At 45.3% G+C, this 15,773-nt stretch overlaps 1 protein-coding gene across 1 annotated transcript in view; it reads right to left on the reverse strand.

The window, feature by feature from the left end:
* The window catches only part of LOC125436726 (vomeronasal type-2 receptor 26-like), a 29,226-nt gene that overhangs the window by 11,514 nt on the left and 1,939 nt on the right, over positions 1–15,773 (reverse strand). The window lies entirely within an intron of this gene.

Here is a 15,773-nt window from a genome sequence, read left to right on the forward strand (position 1 = left end):
AACATCTGGGAGCAATTTGCTGCCGCTGCCAACATTTCGCCCTTCTGCCTGGGCCAGTATTTGTGGAGTCGGGAGCCCAAGTAAGCTCCTGCCTGCCCCCCCGCTTGTAAAGCTCCCCTGGAGACTTCGAAGCGGAGTCTGGCTTAAGCCCCTTTATGAATGCTTCGCCCATCAAGTACTCTATGAGCGCTGACTGGGGACTCTGTTGTCCAAACCCTCCTGCCGGGCGCTCTCTCCCTTGTCACCAAGACTGTCGCTAATCATAAGTTCTTCCAACACCTGCGCCTGCATTGTTGGCGCTGGGTAGAAAGACGCAGAAACCTAATTCGGCCCATTCACCGGCTCGGCTAACTGGAATTGCACGCACACGGAGGACATTCCCCCCGTGCACGGAAACATCTTGCTCCCCCAAGGGTTGGTTCTGGACTTGCGGGGAGAGAACTTTCAACTACATCCCCGCTCGGCTCTCTACCGGGACTTTCTGTTGCCTTAGCCGCCTTCACCATCGTTCTGCCTCAGGCTCCACCCCAGGAGCTCGCTGACGCCGTCGCCGCCGCTCCACTCTGCCCCTCGACCCCTCTTGCCGGATGACACGGGTTGCCCTCTCCGAAGCCGAGTTCGCCTCCCTCGCGACTTCTCTAGTGGGGAGTCCCCGGACTCGCTTTCTTACAATGTTAAGACCATTGGTCGGCTGGGTCTGTGCCCTTGCGAAGTCCATCAACTCCACCTCCATTGCTCTGGATGCTCTGGCCACCGAGTGCAGGAACTGGGCCGTTTAGCGATTTTTTGTGATAATCGTGTCAGCTATTGATTATTTGTTGTTAGCTGCATCACCAAGGTTGTGAGAATGTACATGATATGTGTTGTTTTAATCTTCTTGATAATTCCCATTTGATTCATATGAAAGTGCGCGCGGAACTGCAAGATGTTGTATCTAATCTGAAGTATGACGCTTTGCCCCACTGGTGGTCAGCCCTTCTGGAGCTGGCTACCGGGGGGATGTAGCTGAGTGCTATTGTACAGCTCTGCATTGGCTTGATTGTGTGCCTCTTATCGCCGGATCTTGTTTCATTCAATGTGTATCTAATATTGCCTGTAACATGTGTAAGAAACCCCTCGACTTTCCCTTACATCGCAGTCTGCTCTCATGTTGCACAAGCAGCTCGGCCAGCTTGGCTTAAACGGGCGGAGGAGGCGAAGTCCCCTTAACTCGCCCCCTAACAAATTGACCTCCCTTCTAAATGTAAAAAAGGAGGAGATGTAGGGCTGATTTCTGACCCAGCAGCTGTGGTAAGCAGAGCTGCTTTTGAACACCGGCGCGCCTTTACGGTCTTCTGGTCACATCGCTCCCCCGCCTCTCACCCCCCCGATGAGTCACGGGTCATGAACTGCCTTGGCTCACAAATCCACCGGGTACTTCCAGACAGCGGGACAATGGCCTTGCCCCCCAGGTGAGGATTAGGCCTAGACGCTGATGCTCCTCTCCGCACGAAGCAGTTCAGGTGAGATCATGCATCACATGATGATCTCTCAGTCTCCCGCTCTCCCGCTCTCCCGGAATCCCTCCCGTTCCGCCCTTCTACACACCCCCGCTTAGAATCATAATAAAAGGTGCCAGGAACCAGCACGCTGGAGAGTCGCTAGGAACATCGGACAACCAAGGCCCCGCTGCTGGCGCCTTCCACCAGATGTTATCAATCACACTCGCCTCGCTTCTTGCTTGACCTCGCGGGCACGACTACAAATACAAAAGAACTGGGCTCGTGTGAAAAAAAATGGGAGTATTTTTTCCCTGTCTTAACTCGATTCCTTCTTGCAAACAGGCAGCCATGCGAAGGGAGAAACCGAGATAAAATAGCCTCAGTATGTATGATCCGGGTTCTAACCCGGTGTAATTGTGCCGTGGGGAAAACGCCTAGATGTATCCCAGCCCTGACCTAGATGGCCTAGGCTGGTCCAAACTTGTCAGATCTGAGAAGCTAAGCAGAGTCAGCCAGCCCTGGTTACTACTTGGGCAGGAGGCCACTGAGGAATTCCAGGGTTTCCATGTAGAGACTATAGCAATCGTGAAATCACCACTGCTAGTCTCTTGCCTTGAAAATGGCATGAGGGGTTATTACAAGCTGGCTTCTACTTGTCAGCGCCGTCCTCCACCCCCACCACCTGACGGGAAGTGAACCACAAATGAGCTCTGAGTCAGATATTCAGCCTGTGTACCAACCAAAACTCAGTGAAAAGTGGCAGCTGTGGACAAATAGGCCACAGCAGGTCAGATAATGTCGAGCAAGGAATATGTAAGACTTGTTGGCTTGAGGAAGCAGGAGATCTGCAGGCTGCAAAGACCACAATATTGTGATGCGCTTCAAACTTCCCTCAGCAGCCAGGAGGTCCCAGGGCAACACTTACCTGTGTTGGTCACTGAATATTGTTATGCTGCTTTTTATAATATTTGCTCCATTTACAGTCATTTATCTAGTGCATTTTTTATCCTGCCTTTCTCCAAGGACCTCTGGCTCTCCCCTCTACAATTCTAAATGCGCCGTCGCCACGTGCCCACGTAATCATTATGCTGCTTGTCGCGTCTTCTCTGAGGGGGATCCCTGTCCTAAAAAAATGGAGAAGCCTGTGCGCGCAATACGCATGAACCGGCTCCGCTGTTGCCTGATTGGTCGGAGGGTAGCACGTCACAGCGAATCCAATTCGCAGTAACATGCCAAAGTTCCTCACCTCCCCGCGGCAAGCGCGGTGTTTGCAAAAAGTTGCTGTTCATACAGGAGCAAATTTGACACGCGCTAAGGAGGTGGGAGGGCGCCAGATTCGGGGCGGCTGCGCTGCGGCCGCTGGTGCGGTGAGGAGCGCAGAGGAAACCCAGGTAATTTGACGAGCTTAACCCGCAACATACGGTGAGTGGGGAAAGGCCCCAGATCAGAGTCCACCGCTCACAACCATTGCATCACACTGGCTTGTAGGGTATTCAAGGCTGATGAATTAATTGTGGCAACAGCTTGTGGGAACCCCAGCCCATTTTATTAGAGGGATGTCCAGTTTCAGATTTATTTATTTACTTTTGAGTCATGAGGGCTAATTGAATGATGAAGGTACCGCATTTTCACTTTCTGGATCCTGAACCTACCAAACTTGACACATCTGAACGAATGAGGCCCAAACATCTTGAAACTATTTGTTCCTTAGATTCATCTCCACAAGTATGCTAAAAATAAAATTTTAAAGAAGTCACCTGGATAACGCCAAGGTTTAAGCCCTTGGAGGAAATCCTGGAATCCTGGAATCTCTTGCTTATGTCTGACCAAGAACAAAGACCCATTGAGGATCGTGTAAAAGTAGAGTTTGGCTCGTGAGAGGAATTCTTCCTGGGCTATGAGGATCCACACCTGCTCACTCGTCCAGATACCGGAGAGTATGTATAACGATATGAAGTATTCTGGGGTCCCATAGAGTACTGTTACATTGACTGAAGACTTCTGGGAGATACCCAGAAGTTCTGTTTTTTTTTCAAGGTACGATTCAACGGAAGTGAAGGATTTCTCAAACATCCAGGTGAATGCAAGGCAGCCGCCTCCCTTGCTAATTTCCCTGGCAAGAGTCTCTACGGCCCTCTCCCCTTGGTCATCATCTGAAGCCATCAGCCCCACCCAGCGCCAGTTGAAATGCTGGATCAGTCGGGCTATCCCAGAGAGCAGGGAGCTTTCGCTGGGGACCATCCCGTACAAAGCAGGGAACAACACTTTAGAGCTCAGGGTCGGATCCAGGAGTCCATAGCTGAGCTACAAGGGAGGAGAAAGAAAGATTTCCGCTCTGTGGCGCAAGCATTTGGGTAGGTAAAACCACTATCTCCCAGGGGTTTTTTTTAGAGGGTAGAGTTTGCTCTTTTCTTTTTAGCTGGAGACTGAGGCCCAGAAAAGGTAGGGGAAACCTGTGTGCGGGTAGTCTATTGCCCCATGGTACACAGAGGTCAGCTGCAGTAGTGCAGTCAAAGTTCTGCTAAGAACCAGAGTTTGAATTTAACAGAAGTTGCTAGCTCAAAGTTGACTCAGCCTTCCAACCTTCCAAGGTCGGTAAAATTAGTACTCAACTTGCTGGAAGTGAAGTGTAGATGACTGGGGAAGCCAATGGCAAACCACCTTGTTAGTCTGCTTAGTAAGCAATGTAATGTGACCAGTGCTTGCTTAGGGGAGTTACATTACCTATAAGAGTTGTGCTCCTGACTCCAGACTGATCCGGTCAGGACTGGACTTGTCCGTTCTCAGAAGCTTAGCAGGGTTGGCTGGTGGTTAGTATTTGGATGGGAGACCACCAATGAAATCCAGGAGTTGCAGCACAGAGTCAGGCAAACGTCTCCCAAGTCTCTGGTCTTGGAAAACGCCATGAGGTGGTCAGCATAAGTCAGCTGCTGCTTGACAACACTTTTCACCGACACGCCAGAGCTCTGTGGAGAATCATCACTGTGTGGAAGCAGCCCAAAACCCATTGGGATGTAGACAGAGAGGGTTTTTTTTAAATTAACCACATACAAGCAAGGAACATAGCAACGTGCATGTGATAAGTGATAGTGTCTACAAAGGGCTAGAGGGCAAAGCACGTAAATCCCAGGACAGAGACAGGGTATACAGGTGTCTCTATGCTAATAGTAGAAGTCTTCAACCGAAAATGGGGGAGCTGGAGTACAGAGTATTGAAGGAGGACATTGATATAGTGAACATCACAGAGACATGGTGGGATGAGGAGAATCTGTGGGATGTTGTTATCCCAAGTTACAGGCTCTACAGGAAGGATAGGACAGGGTGTATTGGGGGTGGGGTTGCCCTGTACATCAAAGAGAGCATAGTGTCACATAAAATAGACAATGCAAGGGGAGCTGATTCCCTTACAGAAGCACTGTGGATATCAATACGAGGTGTGAAGGATAGTCTAATATTAGGAATATATTATTGTCCCCCTAACCAAAGCGCACAAAAAGATTCTGAGATGGAAAAAGACATTAGAGGCTAACAAAAGCAAAAGTGTAATGGGAGATTTCAACTATTCCTACATAAACTGGAAAAATGCATGTTCAGGTCATAGTAAGGAGAGAGCATTCCTGGATATGCTAAATGACTGTGGCTTAGAGCAGATGGTTGTGGAACCAATCAGGGGAGAGGAGATCCTAGATCTAATTCTATGTGGGACTCAGGACCTGGTGCGGGAAGTCAGTATTGTTGAGCCGATAGGGAACAGCAACCACAATGCTGTCAGATTCAGTATCTCTGCATGCGAGCAAGTGACAACTACTGATGTAGTTGCATTCACCTTCAGAAGGGGAAATTTCTCAAAGATGAGAGGGATAGCGCACAGGAAGTTGAAAGGGAAAATCAAGAGAGTCATAACTGTCCAAGATGCTTGGAGGTTATTTAAAAATACAGTCATAAAAGCTCAGCTGGAATGTGTTCCGCAGGTTAGGAAAGGCAGCACCCAGTCCAAAAGAAAGCCACCATGGTTAACAAGAGAGGTTGAGGAAATTATCAGAAAAAAATAAGATTTTTTTTAGAAAATGGAAGTCCAGTTTGACTGATGAAGAATATGAGAGGGAACACAAATGGTGGCAAAAGAAAAGCAAGTTAGCTGTAAGGGAGGCAAAAAATGATTATGAGGAAAGCATGGCTGCGAACATCAAGACCAGCACAAACAGTTCTTCAAGTACATCAAAAGTAGGAAGCCAGCTAGGGAAGCGGTAGGCCCGTTAGATGACAAAGGAACAAAAGGTGTGCTAAAGGATGACAGGAAGATTGCAGAGAAGCTGAATAAATTCTTTGCATCTGTGGGTAGTGTGGTGGCCAAGTTTGCGGATTATACCAAATTATGTAGGATGGTGAGAACCTCAAAGGATTGCGAAGAGCTCCAACTGGACCTTTATAAATTAGGTGAGTGGGCTAAGAAATGGCAAATGCAGTTCAATGTAGCAAAATGTAAAGTGATGCACATAGGGGCAAAAAATCCAAACTTCACATAAACTCTACAGGGGTCAGTGCTATCAGTCACAGACCAGGAAAGGGATTTGGGCGTCTTAGTTGATAGCTCCATGGGAATGTCAACTCAATGCATGGCAGCAGTGAAAAAGGCAAACTCTATGCTGGGGATAATTAGGAAAGGAATTGAGAATAAAACTGCAAAGATTGTCATGCCCTTATATAAAGCAGTGGTGCGACCGCATTTGGAGTACTGTGTTCAGTTCTGGTCGCCACATCTCAAAAAGGATATCGAAGAGATAGAAAAAGTGCAGAGAAGGGCAACGAGGATGATTGAGGGATTGGAGCACCTTCCTTATGAGGAGAGGCTGCAGTGTTTAGGACTCTTTAGTTTGGAGAGGAGACATCTGAGGGGGATATGATTGAAGTCTATAAAATTATGCATGGGGTAGAAAATGTTGACAGAGAGACATTTTTCTCTCTTTCTCACAATACTAGAACCAGGGGGCATACACTGAAAATGCTGGGGGGAAGAATTAGGACTAATAAAAGGAAGCATTTCTTCATGCAACATGTGATTAGTCTTGCCACAGGAGGTGGCCACTAACCTGTATAGTTTTAAAAGGGTTTGGACAGATTTATGTAGGAGAAGTCAATCTTTGGCTACCAATCTTGATCCTCATTGATCTGAGATTGCAAATGCCTTAGCAGACCCAGTGCTCCGTGCTCGGGAGCAACAGCAGCTGAAGGCCATTGCTTTCACATCCTGCATGTGAGCTCCCAAAGGCACCTGGTGGGCCACTGCGAGTAGCAGAGTGCTGAACTAGATGGACTCTGGTCTGATGCAGCAGGCTTGTTCTTATGTTCTGAAACATTTCTCACCTGTGGATACCGGTAGGGCCCTAGCATCATGGCAATCCCCAACGAGAGGGTGGCTGTTGGTCCTTCGATGACCGCCACGAGCTTGTTGCCTCCTTCACAGTGGTAATTGGGTACCACTTTCCTTGTTCCTGAAAGAAGCCCGCAAATACCCCCCAGTGCTGTCTCGTCACTGAAGATAGAGTCGTAGATGTGGAAACCCAAAGATGAGTTGGGTAAGAGATGCGGGCTTCGGTTAATTTCCTCTACGGCGTGGTCGAAAGCCAGGAGGTTAGGGTAGGATTCGACGTCCACGCTGGCAGGAGAAGAAAAAGTGATGAATCAGGAATAACAAAAGACCAGTCCTTTGTGGAACAGTGGAGAGAAGCACCTCAAATCTCAGCTAACTTATGGCAACCCCGTAGGGTTTTTAAGCCGAGAGATGTTCAGGGATGGTTTGCTAGGTTGTCTGCCATCCGAGTACTAACCAGAGATGATCATGCTCTGCATCCGAAATCTGATGACATCAGGCTATCTTGGGCCATCCAAGTCAGGGCTTGCAAGTAATCGAATTGCACCGTGTAAACAATTCACAAAATTACTTGGACAGCCAGAATGGTGCAGTGGTTAAGAGAAGGTGGGTTCTTATCTGGTGAAGCAGATTTGCTCTCCCGCTCTTGCATGTGAAGCATGCTGTGTGGTCTTGGACCAGTCACAGTTCTCTCAGAACTCTCTCAGCCCTCAACCTTACAAGGTGTTTGTTGTGGGTAGAGGAAGGGAAAAGGAGTTTGTAAGTCCCTTTGAGTCTCCTTAAAGGAGAGAAAGGTGGGGTATAAATGCAAACTCTTCTTCTTCTCCTTAAATTATTGCTTGTAGTCTATACTACTATGTACAGATTGCTGTTTGAGTAGGATTCTGCCAAGTAATTTGTTGCATTATTTAATGTGTTACTAATGTGTCTCTTGAAATGTGTTGAAAGAGAGTGTTACAGATACCGTGGACCACCAAAAAACCAAATCAGTGGGTTCTTTATCAAATCAAACCTCAATTCTCCCTAGAAGCTTAGAGGAAGACCCAACATGAAGTGGATTGACTTTATAAAGGAAGCCAGGGCCCTCATTTGCAAGACCTGTGTGAAGCTGTTAACAATATGATGTTTATGAGGACATTGAGCGAGAGGGTCACCAAAGTCAGAAACCGCTTTATGGCACTTGACACACACACAGCCCATCATATCAATATTTAGATTTTCTTCAGTTCTGTTTTGGGATTTGTGGTTCATTCTACAACCCTAGTTCTATCGGATTGCTTTTTGTATGTCCCATCTCATTGAGTGAATTGACTTATTCTGTAATCTGTCTCAAGTCCAAGTTAGAAAGTCTATAGATTTTAAGATATTTATAGACTCAAAATATCAGAACAGTAAAAAGTAAAAATAAATAAATAAATAAAAAGCAGTTTCCAAATGGCCATGAAAGGGATAGGTAGATTGATTGGGGGGGAGTATAATTAGCCAAAAATGTTGATGGTCTAAGGCACAGGTGCCAAATTCACGGCCCTCCAGATGTTATGGACTACAGTCCCCATCATCCCCTGCCAGCATCATACTGGCAGGGGATGATGGGAACTGTAGTCCATAACTTCTGGAGGGCCGCGAGTTTGACACCTATGGTCTAAGGGAAGGGGGCCTCTGTCATATGTCAATATAAAAAAATACCCTAAACATGTGTTTAAAGCCATATATGTGGTGTGTGTGCCCTCAAGTCACAACGGACTCTCGGCAACTGTATATGGTTTTCAAGGCAAGAGATGTTTGGAGGTGGTTTACCATTGCTTGCCTCCGTGTGGACTGAGAGAACGGTGACTGGATCAAGGTCTCTCAACAGGCTTCATGTGGAAGAGTGAGGAATCAAACTGAGTTCGCCAGATCAGAAGCTACTGCTTACGTCAAGAAATGCGGAATCAAACCTGCTTCTCCAGAACAGAGTCCATCGGTCATGTGGAGGAGCAGAGAATCAAACCTGATTCTCCTGGCTCTTAACCACTACACCACACTGGCTGTGTCATGGGCTACATTACTCCTAAAACCAGGCAGTAGCACACAACTTACAATACACAACGCAATAGTATTTCCAAGTCAAAGCAACACGGGGCTTTCTTGCTATCATAAACATTGTAAGAAGCTAACCGTATGGCAGTCTGTAACTATAGCAATGATATTACCCTATCATCAGATTTCTTCAGATGGAAGTCCCCGACAGACTGGGGGACATAACTTGATCTTTTTTTGATAATCCCTCAAAAGAAGTCATTCAAAAAACGGAATCCTGACTTGCTTTTCAAATGATTACTTGCTACAGTGTGATTAAGCAGGGTTAGGAAACATGGACAGTTTAGCATTTATCTTCTCATGAACTGAGGGTTAACTTTTTCACACTTGTATTGTTTTTGTGTTTTGCTCAGTAAAGCAAATATTTTCGTTCCTTCAAAGATAATGTTTTCTGCAAGCGTTCTATCTGGTTTGCTAGTTCATCGTTCAAAGAACTGCACTCTATCCCATATTCTTCTGCATTATCAGAATTGCAGGTTGTCAAATGTAATGGATAAATCCTGGAGACCTCTGCTACTAATCCGCTTTTCACAGGCAAAGAGTTAAGAATTGTTCAGTGCAGATCCTTTAGCACGCTTGAGGATATCTCCTATTACACCCAGTTTATTTGTAGGGACTGAGATATTCCTGGGCGTATCCTTCTATCTTTTTAGAAATGAAATAAAGGCATGGCTAAATCTGGCCAAATCTGAGCAATGTTAAAATCCCATTTGTATCAGTAGGAGTATTTCAGATGAGTTTACTTGTGCGTTTGCTTACTGAAACTGTGGGGATGTGGAAGCTCATCATTTGGGCTGGATTAGGAACATAGAGCATAGAGGCTGAGATCGTCCTCTCAGGTTTCCTCGTGATGCTGGGATTCAGAGTTTGAGTGTCTCTGAACAGATAATGGAATAGCCAATAATATCTAGTATTCATGTAACACATTCAGTGTTCCAAGAATTTCACATAATTAGCATAGTAATCCCTCACAACATCTCTGTAAGGAGGCAGTATGGACTAAGGAAAGAGCAAAGGACAAATCCTAAGTCTATTCAGAATTCAACTCTGGGCGATTTAGTGGGACTTACTCCCACAAAACCGTCCTTAAAATGGCCCTGTAGCTTGTAATGTGGGAACTCCCTGCACTAACCCACCTCCATTAGAGGTTAGTTTGTGGGTGCAATTGGACTTTGTGAATGCATTCTTTAGGGCTTAAATACCAAAAGTGATCTATAGATCACTGCCATCCGATCTGCATTGACCTGGCTGGTCTAGCCAGGCCCAATCTCATTAGCGCTTGCAAACTGCCAGACCACAGCCACACAGCCTGGAAAACCTACAGCAGTCAGTTGATTCTGGCCATGAAAGCCTTCGACGACACATCGCTTAACTTCTGAGTTCTGATGAGATCAAGTCTGCCTGGTCTACGAAGGCTGCTCCAAGGATCTAGACCAGTGATAAATGTTGGTGACCTGACTGATCAAACACTGCCCTTCAGTGAGAAAAGAGAGCCACCCACCTCTGATCCGTCCTCGTAAGGTGTGGAGGTTTTCTGAAGCTGTGGTAATTTATGTAGGGAGACCCGGACAAGGGAATGAAACCCCCAATGATTCTGTCTCCTTCCTTGTAGTAGCCTGGATTGTAGTACACACTGAGAGTACAAATGGACCATCTAGGCACTCCATCAGCCTCAAGAAACAGCAGCGCAAATAGAAACCAGCAAAATACCATTATCAGCCTGTGTCTGCGAGTGTATCGCCCTGGTAGCTTAGCACTGTGAGATCATGCTGAATAGAGGGAATACGTCGGATTTTGTAAAGCAGAAAAAAAGAGATCATTTCAGAAACACAATAAACGTTCACTTTGAGCTAATTTTTTACAACATGTGAAATGTTCCAGTGTAAAATAATCCTATTCATGGTAACCGGTCCAGACTCAGAGTATTCACAATATTTAAAGCATCTGCGTTGCAAAGAGAGGGGACGTAGAGGGGAAACAATTGTTTCTGGATCAGAGGGAAAAATGAAAATAAAAAGAGGGAAAAGCAACTAGAGTGGAAAGAGAACCAGGTTATTCAGTAACACTGGATAACCAATAAACAGGGAAACAACCTCAGAAGCCGTATCAAGAAGGAAAGGACAGTGGGGAAAGATGTGACCATAGTGCTTTCTTAGATCAGACTGCCTAGCAGGAGAGTTTTCTCCATGCCCAGGCCCAGAGATTGCTTAAACTGTGCAACAGCCTTTTTAAAACATGCAAGGAGTCACAAAACATGCAAATCAGGAACAGATGCACAGTTCCGAAAGAACTTTTCTGCGCTTATACATTTTTATTCATTCCTAGAATCACTTTGACAACAAAAAGGAGTTGCAGAGATTACAACTGTAGATAAGTACATTTATTGTAGGCACTTCCAACTTCGTCTGCCTCTAGATGTAGGGAGTGGTGTCCCCCAAGGATCCGTTTTGGGACCAGTGCTCTTTAACCTGTTCACAAATGACCTGGAAGTAGGGGTGGGTAGCGTGGTGGCCAAGTTTGTGGGTGGCGAGCCAAATTATGTAGGGTGGTGAGAACTGCAAAGGATTGAGAAGAGCTCCAAGTGGACCTTTATAAATTAGGTGAGTGGGCTAAGAAATGGCAAATGCAGTTCAATGTAACAAAATGTAAAGTGATGCACATAGGGGCAAAAAATCCAAACTTCACATACACGCTACATCAGTCACAGACCAGGAAAGGGATTTGGGCGTCTTAGTTGATAGCTCCATGGGAATGTCAATGGAATGCATGGCAGCTGTGAAAAAGGCAAACTCTATGCTGGGGATCATTAGGAAAGGAATTGATAATAAAACTGCAAAGTTTGTCATGCCCTTATATAAAGCCGTGGTGCGACCGCACTTGGAGTACTGTGTTCAGTTCTGGTCGCCACATCTCAAAAAGGATATCGAAGAGATAGAAAAAGTGCAGAGAAGGGCAACGAGGATGATTGAGGGATTGGAGCACCTTCCTTATGAAGAGAGGCTGCAGCGTTTAGGACTCTTTAATTTGGAGAGGAGACTTCTGAGCGGGGATATGATTGAAGTCTATAAAATTATGCATGGGGTAGAAAATGTTGACAGAGAGAAATTTTTCTCTCTTTCTCTTAACACTAAAACCAGGGGGCATACTTTGAAAATGCAGAGGTGGGTGGGAATTAGGACTAATAAAAGGAAAGACAATGGCAAACCACCTCTGCTTCTCACTTGCCCTGCAAGCCCCTTGCTATGGAAAGCATGGAAACTGAATGAGCTACCTCCAGAAAACCACTCGCCCAAAACAGGGAAGTACAACAAACTGATTTATAGCATGAATGACAAATCTAAACGCATTAATAGTATTATAAATACATTCTTATACATGAATAGAATAGCACTGGAATCAAGTTCATTCATGTGGGATTTGTTGGATTTATGGGATTTGTGGGATTTATTAATGGACTCCTATCTGTGGGATTTATGATATGAACTTGATTCCAGTGTTTTTCTGGAGGTAGCTCATCCAGTTTCCGTGCTTTCCTTTTCTCCCTCTCGCCTTTCGTTTTCCTCAGCCCCTTGCTATGGCCATTATATGTTGGACGGTAAGTATTTGGAAGGGAGGCTCTGCAGAGGAAGGCCATGACAAACCACCTCTGCTTCTCACTTGCCTTGAAAGCCCCTCACTGGGATTGCCATCAGTTGGCTGCAACTTGAGGACACTTTACGTACATGCACAGAAAAGCAAACCACAAGAGATATAACAAGGCCCTGGCTCTGTTTAGTGTGTAACAGAAAGACAAAGATTCATTACCAATACCTGCCAGGATTTCGAGCTCTCTACATTGCCCAGGGGATAATATGAAATTGTAGCATGTAGAGCTTGAGCCTTGATCTGAGATTGCAAATGCCTTAGCAGACCAGGTGCTCGGGAGCAGCAGCAGCAGCAGAAGGCCATTGCTTTCACATCCTGCATGTGAGCTCCCAAAGGCATCTGGAGGGCCACTGTGAGGAGCAGAGTGCTGGACTAGATGGACTCTGGTCTGATCCAGCAGGCTCTTTCTTAAGTTCTTAAGTTCTTATGTTCTACCATTAGTTGTCAATAAGTATACCTCTTGATGTTTAATAGCATAAACAGAGTTATACCTTTCAAAACATCACTTTTTAAATTGATAGACATCAAACTTTTCTCTTTTAGTTCTGGATTTTAAAAGGCCATTATCCTTCAAAACTACTAGCCATCAGTTCAATTCTGTTCTTTTTTATCTATATGTTCTATCATAGGTTTCCAATTGTCCAAAAATGTATTCAGATTCCTTTCTTTAAGCAATGATGTAAGCTTTGCCAAAATAACATTTCTGTGGTACAAAAATTTAAAGTCATGAAAACGTTTTAATGGTGTAAAAAGTAACTGCTAAGCATCCAGTCAGATTTAGAAAAAAGATCCAGCCATGTGCAATATCTGAGTTAACAAATCTGAGTTAACAAATACGGATTAAATAAATACAATCTTGTCTATGCCTCATAAACCTGGTCCCATGGTCCAAAAAAAGCTCAAAGATTACCTACTTTCAGCTGTGGAAACCCATTCAAGGCAATCTCTCTTTCTTTCTTGGTCAAGGAACGAACATTGTCTACAGTTTTTTAAAGTGTCTCTTAGACTGCCTATGTGGAAGAGCAGGCTTGAACGGAGAAGAACTCTCTTAAAACATCATGGCCTCATGATTTAATTTAAGCCTCAAGGCTATTGTCAATATTCACAGTGGGTGCTCAGTGACAATTTGGCCGAGAAAGGAAGGTATTTATGACTTAATGTTCTTTCAAGATTTCAGATCAAAGCACTAGCCCCCAGATTTGACCCAAACTCCTCATGGCCTGAGCTGGAAACTCCAAAACACCTCTCTCTCCCATGGTAGAAATAATCATCATAATCCAACAAATGCCAATTGGCTCACCTTGACTGGGGCCTCACCAGAGGACGGCATCTGGAACCACCGGCCATTTTTGTATGATGGTGCTAATTGTAGGGTTACGCTTTTGTTGGTTGAGGCTGAAATCACCAATAAAGTTATGAACTGGGAGGAAGATGCTCCTCCACACCAGGGCCCTGAGGAAATAGTCATCAACAAAGCAGTTCCTTTGACAAACATGTTTTCCAGTCTATAGAGTGGAGGTGGGGGGGGGGGGAGTTTTTTCTCTGATTAGGAGGCAGCTGTGAAGTTATGGCCAGTTGGAAAGAGGGCAAAATATCTGCTTGGTATTGCGTACTGTTCAAAAGAAGGGGGTGGTGGTGGAATTGATGCATAAGCCAAAGCCTTGTGGAAATTAATGATAGCTAAAGCAACAAAGAGAGGCCACCGTATTTTATTTATTTATTTATTTCTTGCATTTATATCCTGCCATATCTTCAAGACTCAAGGCGGCTTACAATAAAACATACATATTAAATTCAATAAATTTAAAACATAAATATCTAAGCTTTTAAAAGGAATACTAACAGATGGCAAAAGTCCAACATGGCAGCATAAAAGGAACAAGTGCATACGTCATATCCAAACAACGACCAGATGTAATTTAGGATAAAAGGGGATGCTTCGACCGAGAAGGCCTGAAACAGCCTCCACAGGCCCCGGATTTCACTAGGAAGAGCGTTCCACCAGGCTGGGTCCAGGGCTGTAAAAGCCCTGGACCATGTCTAAGCCAGCCAAACAATCCTGGGACCGGGGACCACCAACAAATTCCCCTCCACAGAATGGAAGGGTGTCTGAGGGCAACATGGGGAGAGGCGGTCACGCAGATATGCAGATCGAAGACCGCCATTGGCCTTAAAGGTTAATACCAAAACTCTGAAGACGATCCGGTACTCGACAGGCAGCCTGTGTAGCTCTCTCAGTACAGGTGTAATATGGTCCCTGCTAGAAGCTCCAGTTCAGAGCCTAGCAGCCGCATGCTATACAAGTTTCACCTTCCAGATCAATTTCAAAGGCAGGCCAGTGTTGAGCGAATGACAGTAGTCTAATCTAGAGGTGACCGTTGCATGGATTACTGTAGCCAGGTTGTTTCAGGAGAGGGAGGGGGTTAGCTGCCGCACTTGACACAAATATTAAAAGGCAGCCTGAACTGTCTTGATGACCTGGTCCTCCAACGAAAAGTGGAGTCCAGAGCCACCCCCAGGCTCCTTACTGATGAGGCAAGATGGAGGGCTTCACCATTCAAGGCTGGCAGCTGGATATTCCCTGGCCACTCCCCCCAACCGAGCCACAGAACCTCCCTCTTTGATGGATTCAGTTTCAGCCTGCTGGAGCCAAACAAACCAGCTACGACCTCTAAACAGTGCTGGAGAGCATTGGGGGGAGGGGGGGGGGAGCCCGGCCAGCCTTCTATTGTGAAAATTAGCTGGGTGTCATCTGCATGTTGATGGGAACCCAGTCCAAAACTCCGCACCAATTGGGCCAAGGGCCACATGTAGATATTAAACAGTACATCAAAGGTATATAAAGGGAAACATAATATTGATTGAAAATTCAAACATACGATTGAAGTCTATAAAATGATGCATGGGATAGAAAATGTTGACAGAGAGAAATCTTCCTCTCTTTCTCACAATACTAGAACCAGGGGGCATTCATTGAAAATGCTGGGGGGAAGAGTTAGGACTAATAAAAGGAAACACTTCTTCACGCAACGTGTGATTGGTGTTTGGAATATGCTGCCACAGGTGGAGGTGGTGATGGCCACTAACCTGGATAGCTTTAAAGGGGGCTTGGATAGATTTATGGAGGAGAAGTCGATTTTTTATTTATTTATTTATTTATTTATTTATTTATTTATTTATTTATTTATTTATTTATT

Source organism: Sphaerodactylus townsendi, linkage group LG01, assembly GCF_021028975.2.
Source record: "Sphaerodactylus townsendi isolate TG3544 linkage group LG01, MPM_Stown_v2.3, whole genome shotgun sequence".
Taxonomy (NCBI): domain Eukaryota; kingdom Metazoa; phylum Chordata; class Lepidosauria; order Squamata; family Sphaerodactylidae; genus Sphaerodactylus; species Sphaerodactylus townsendi.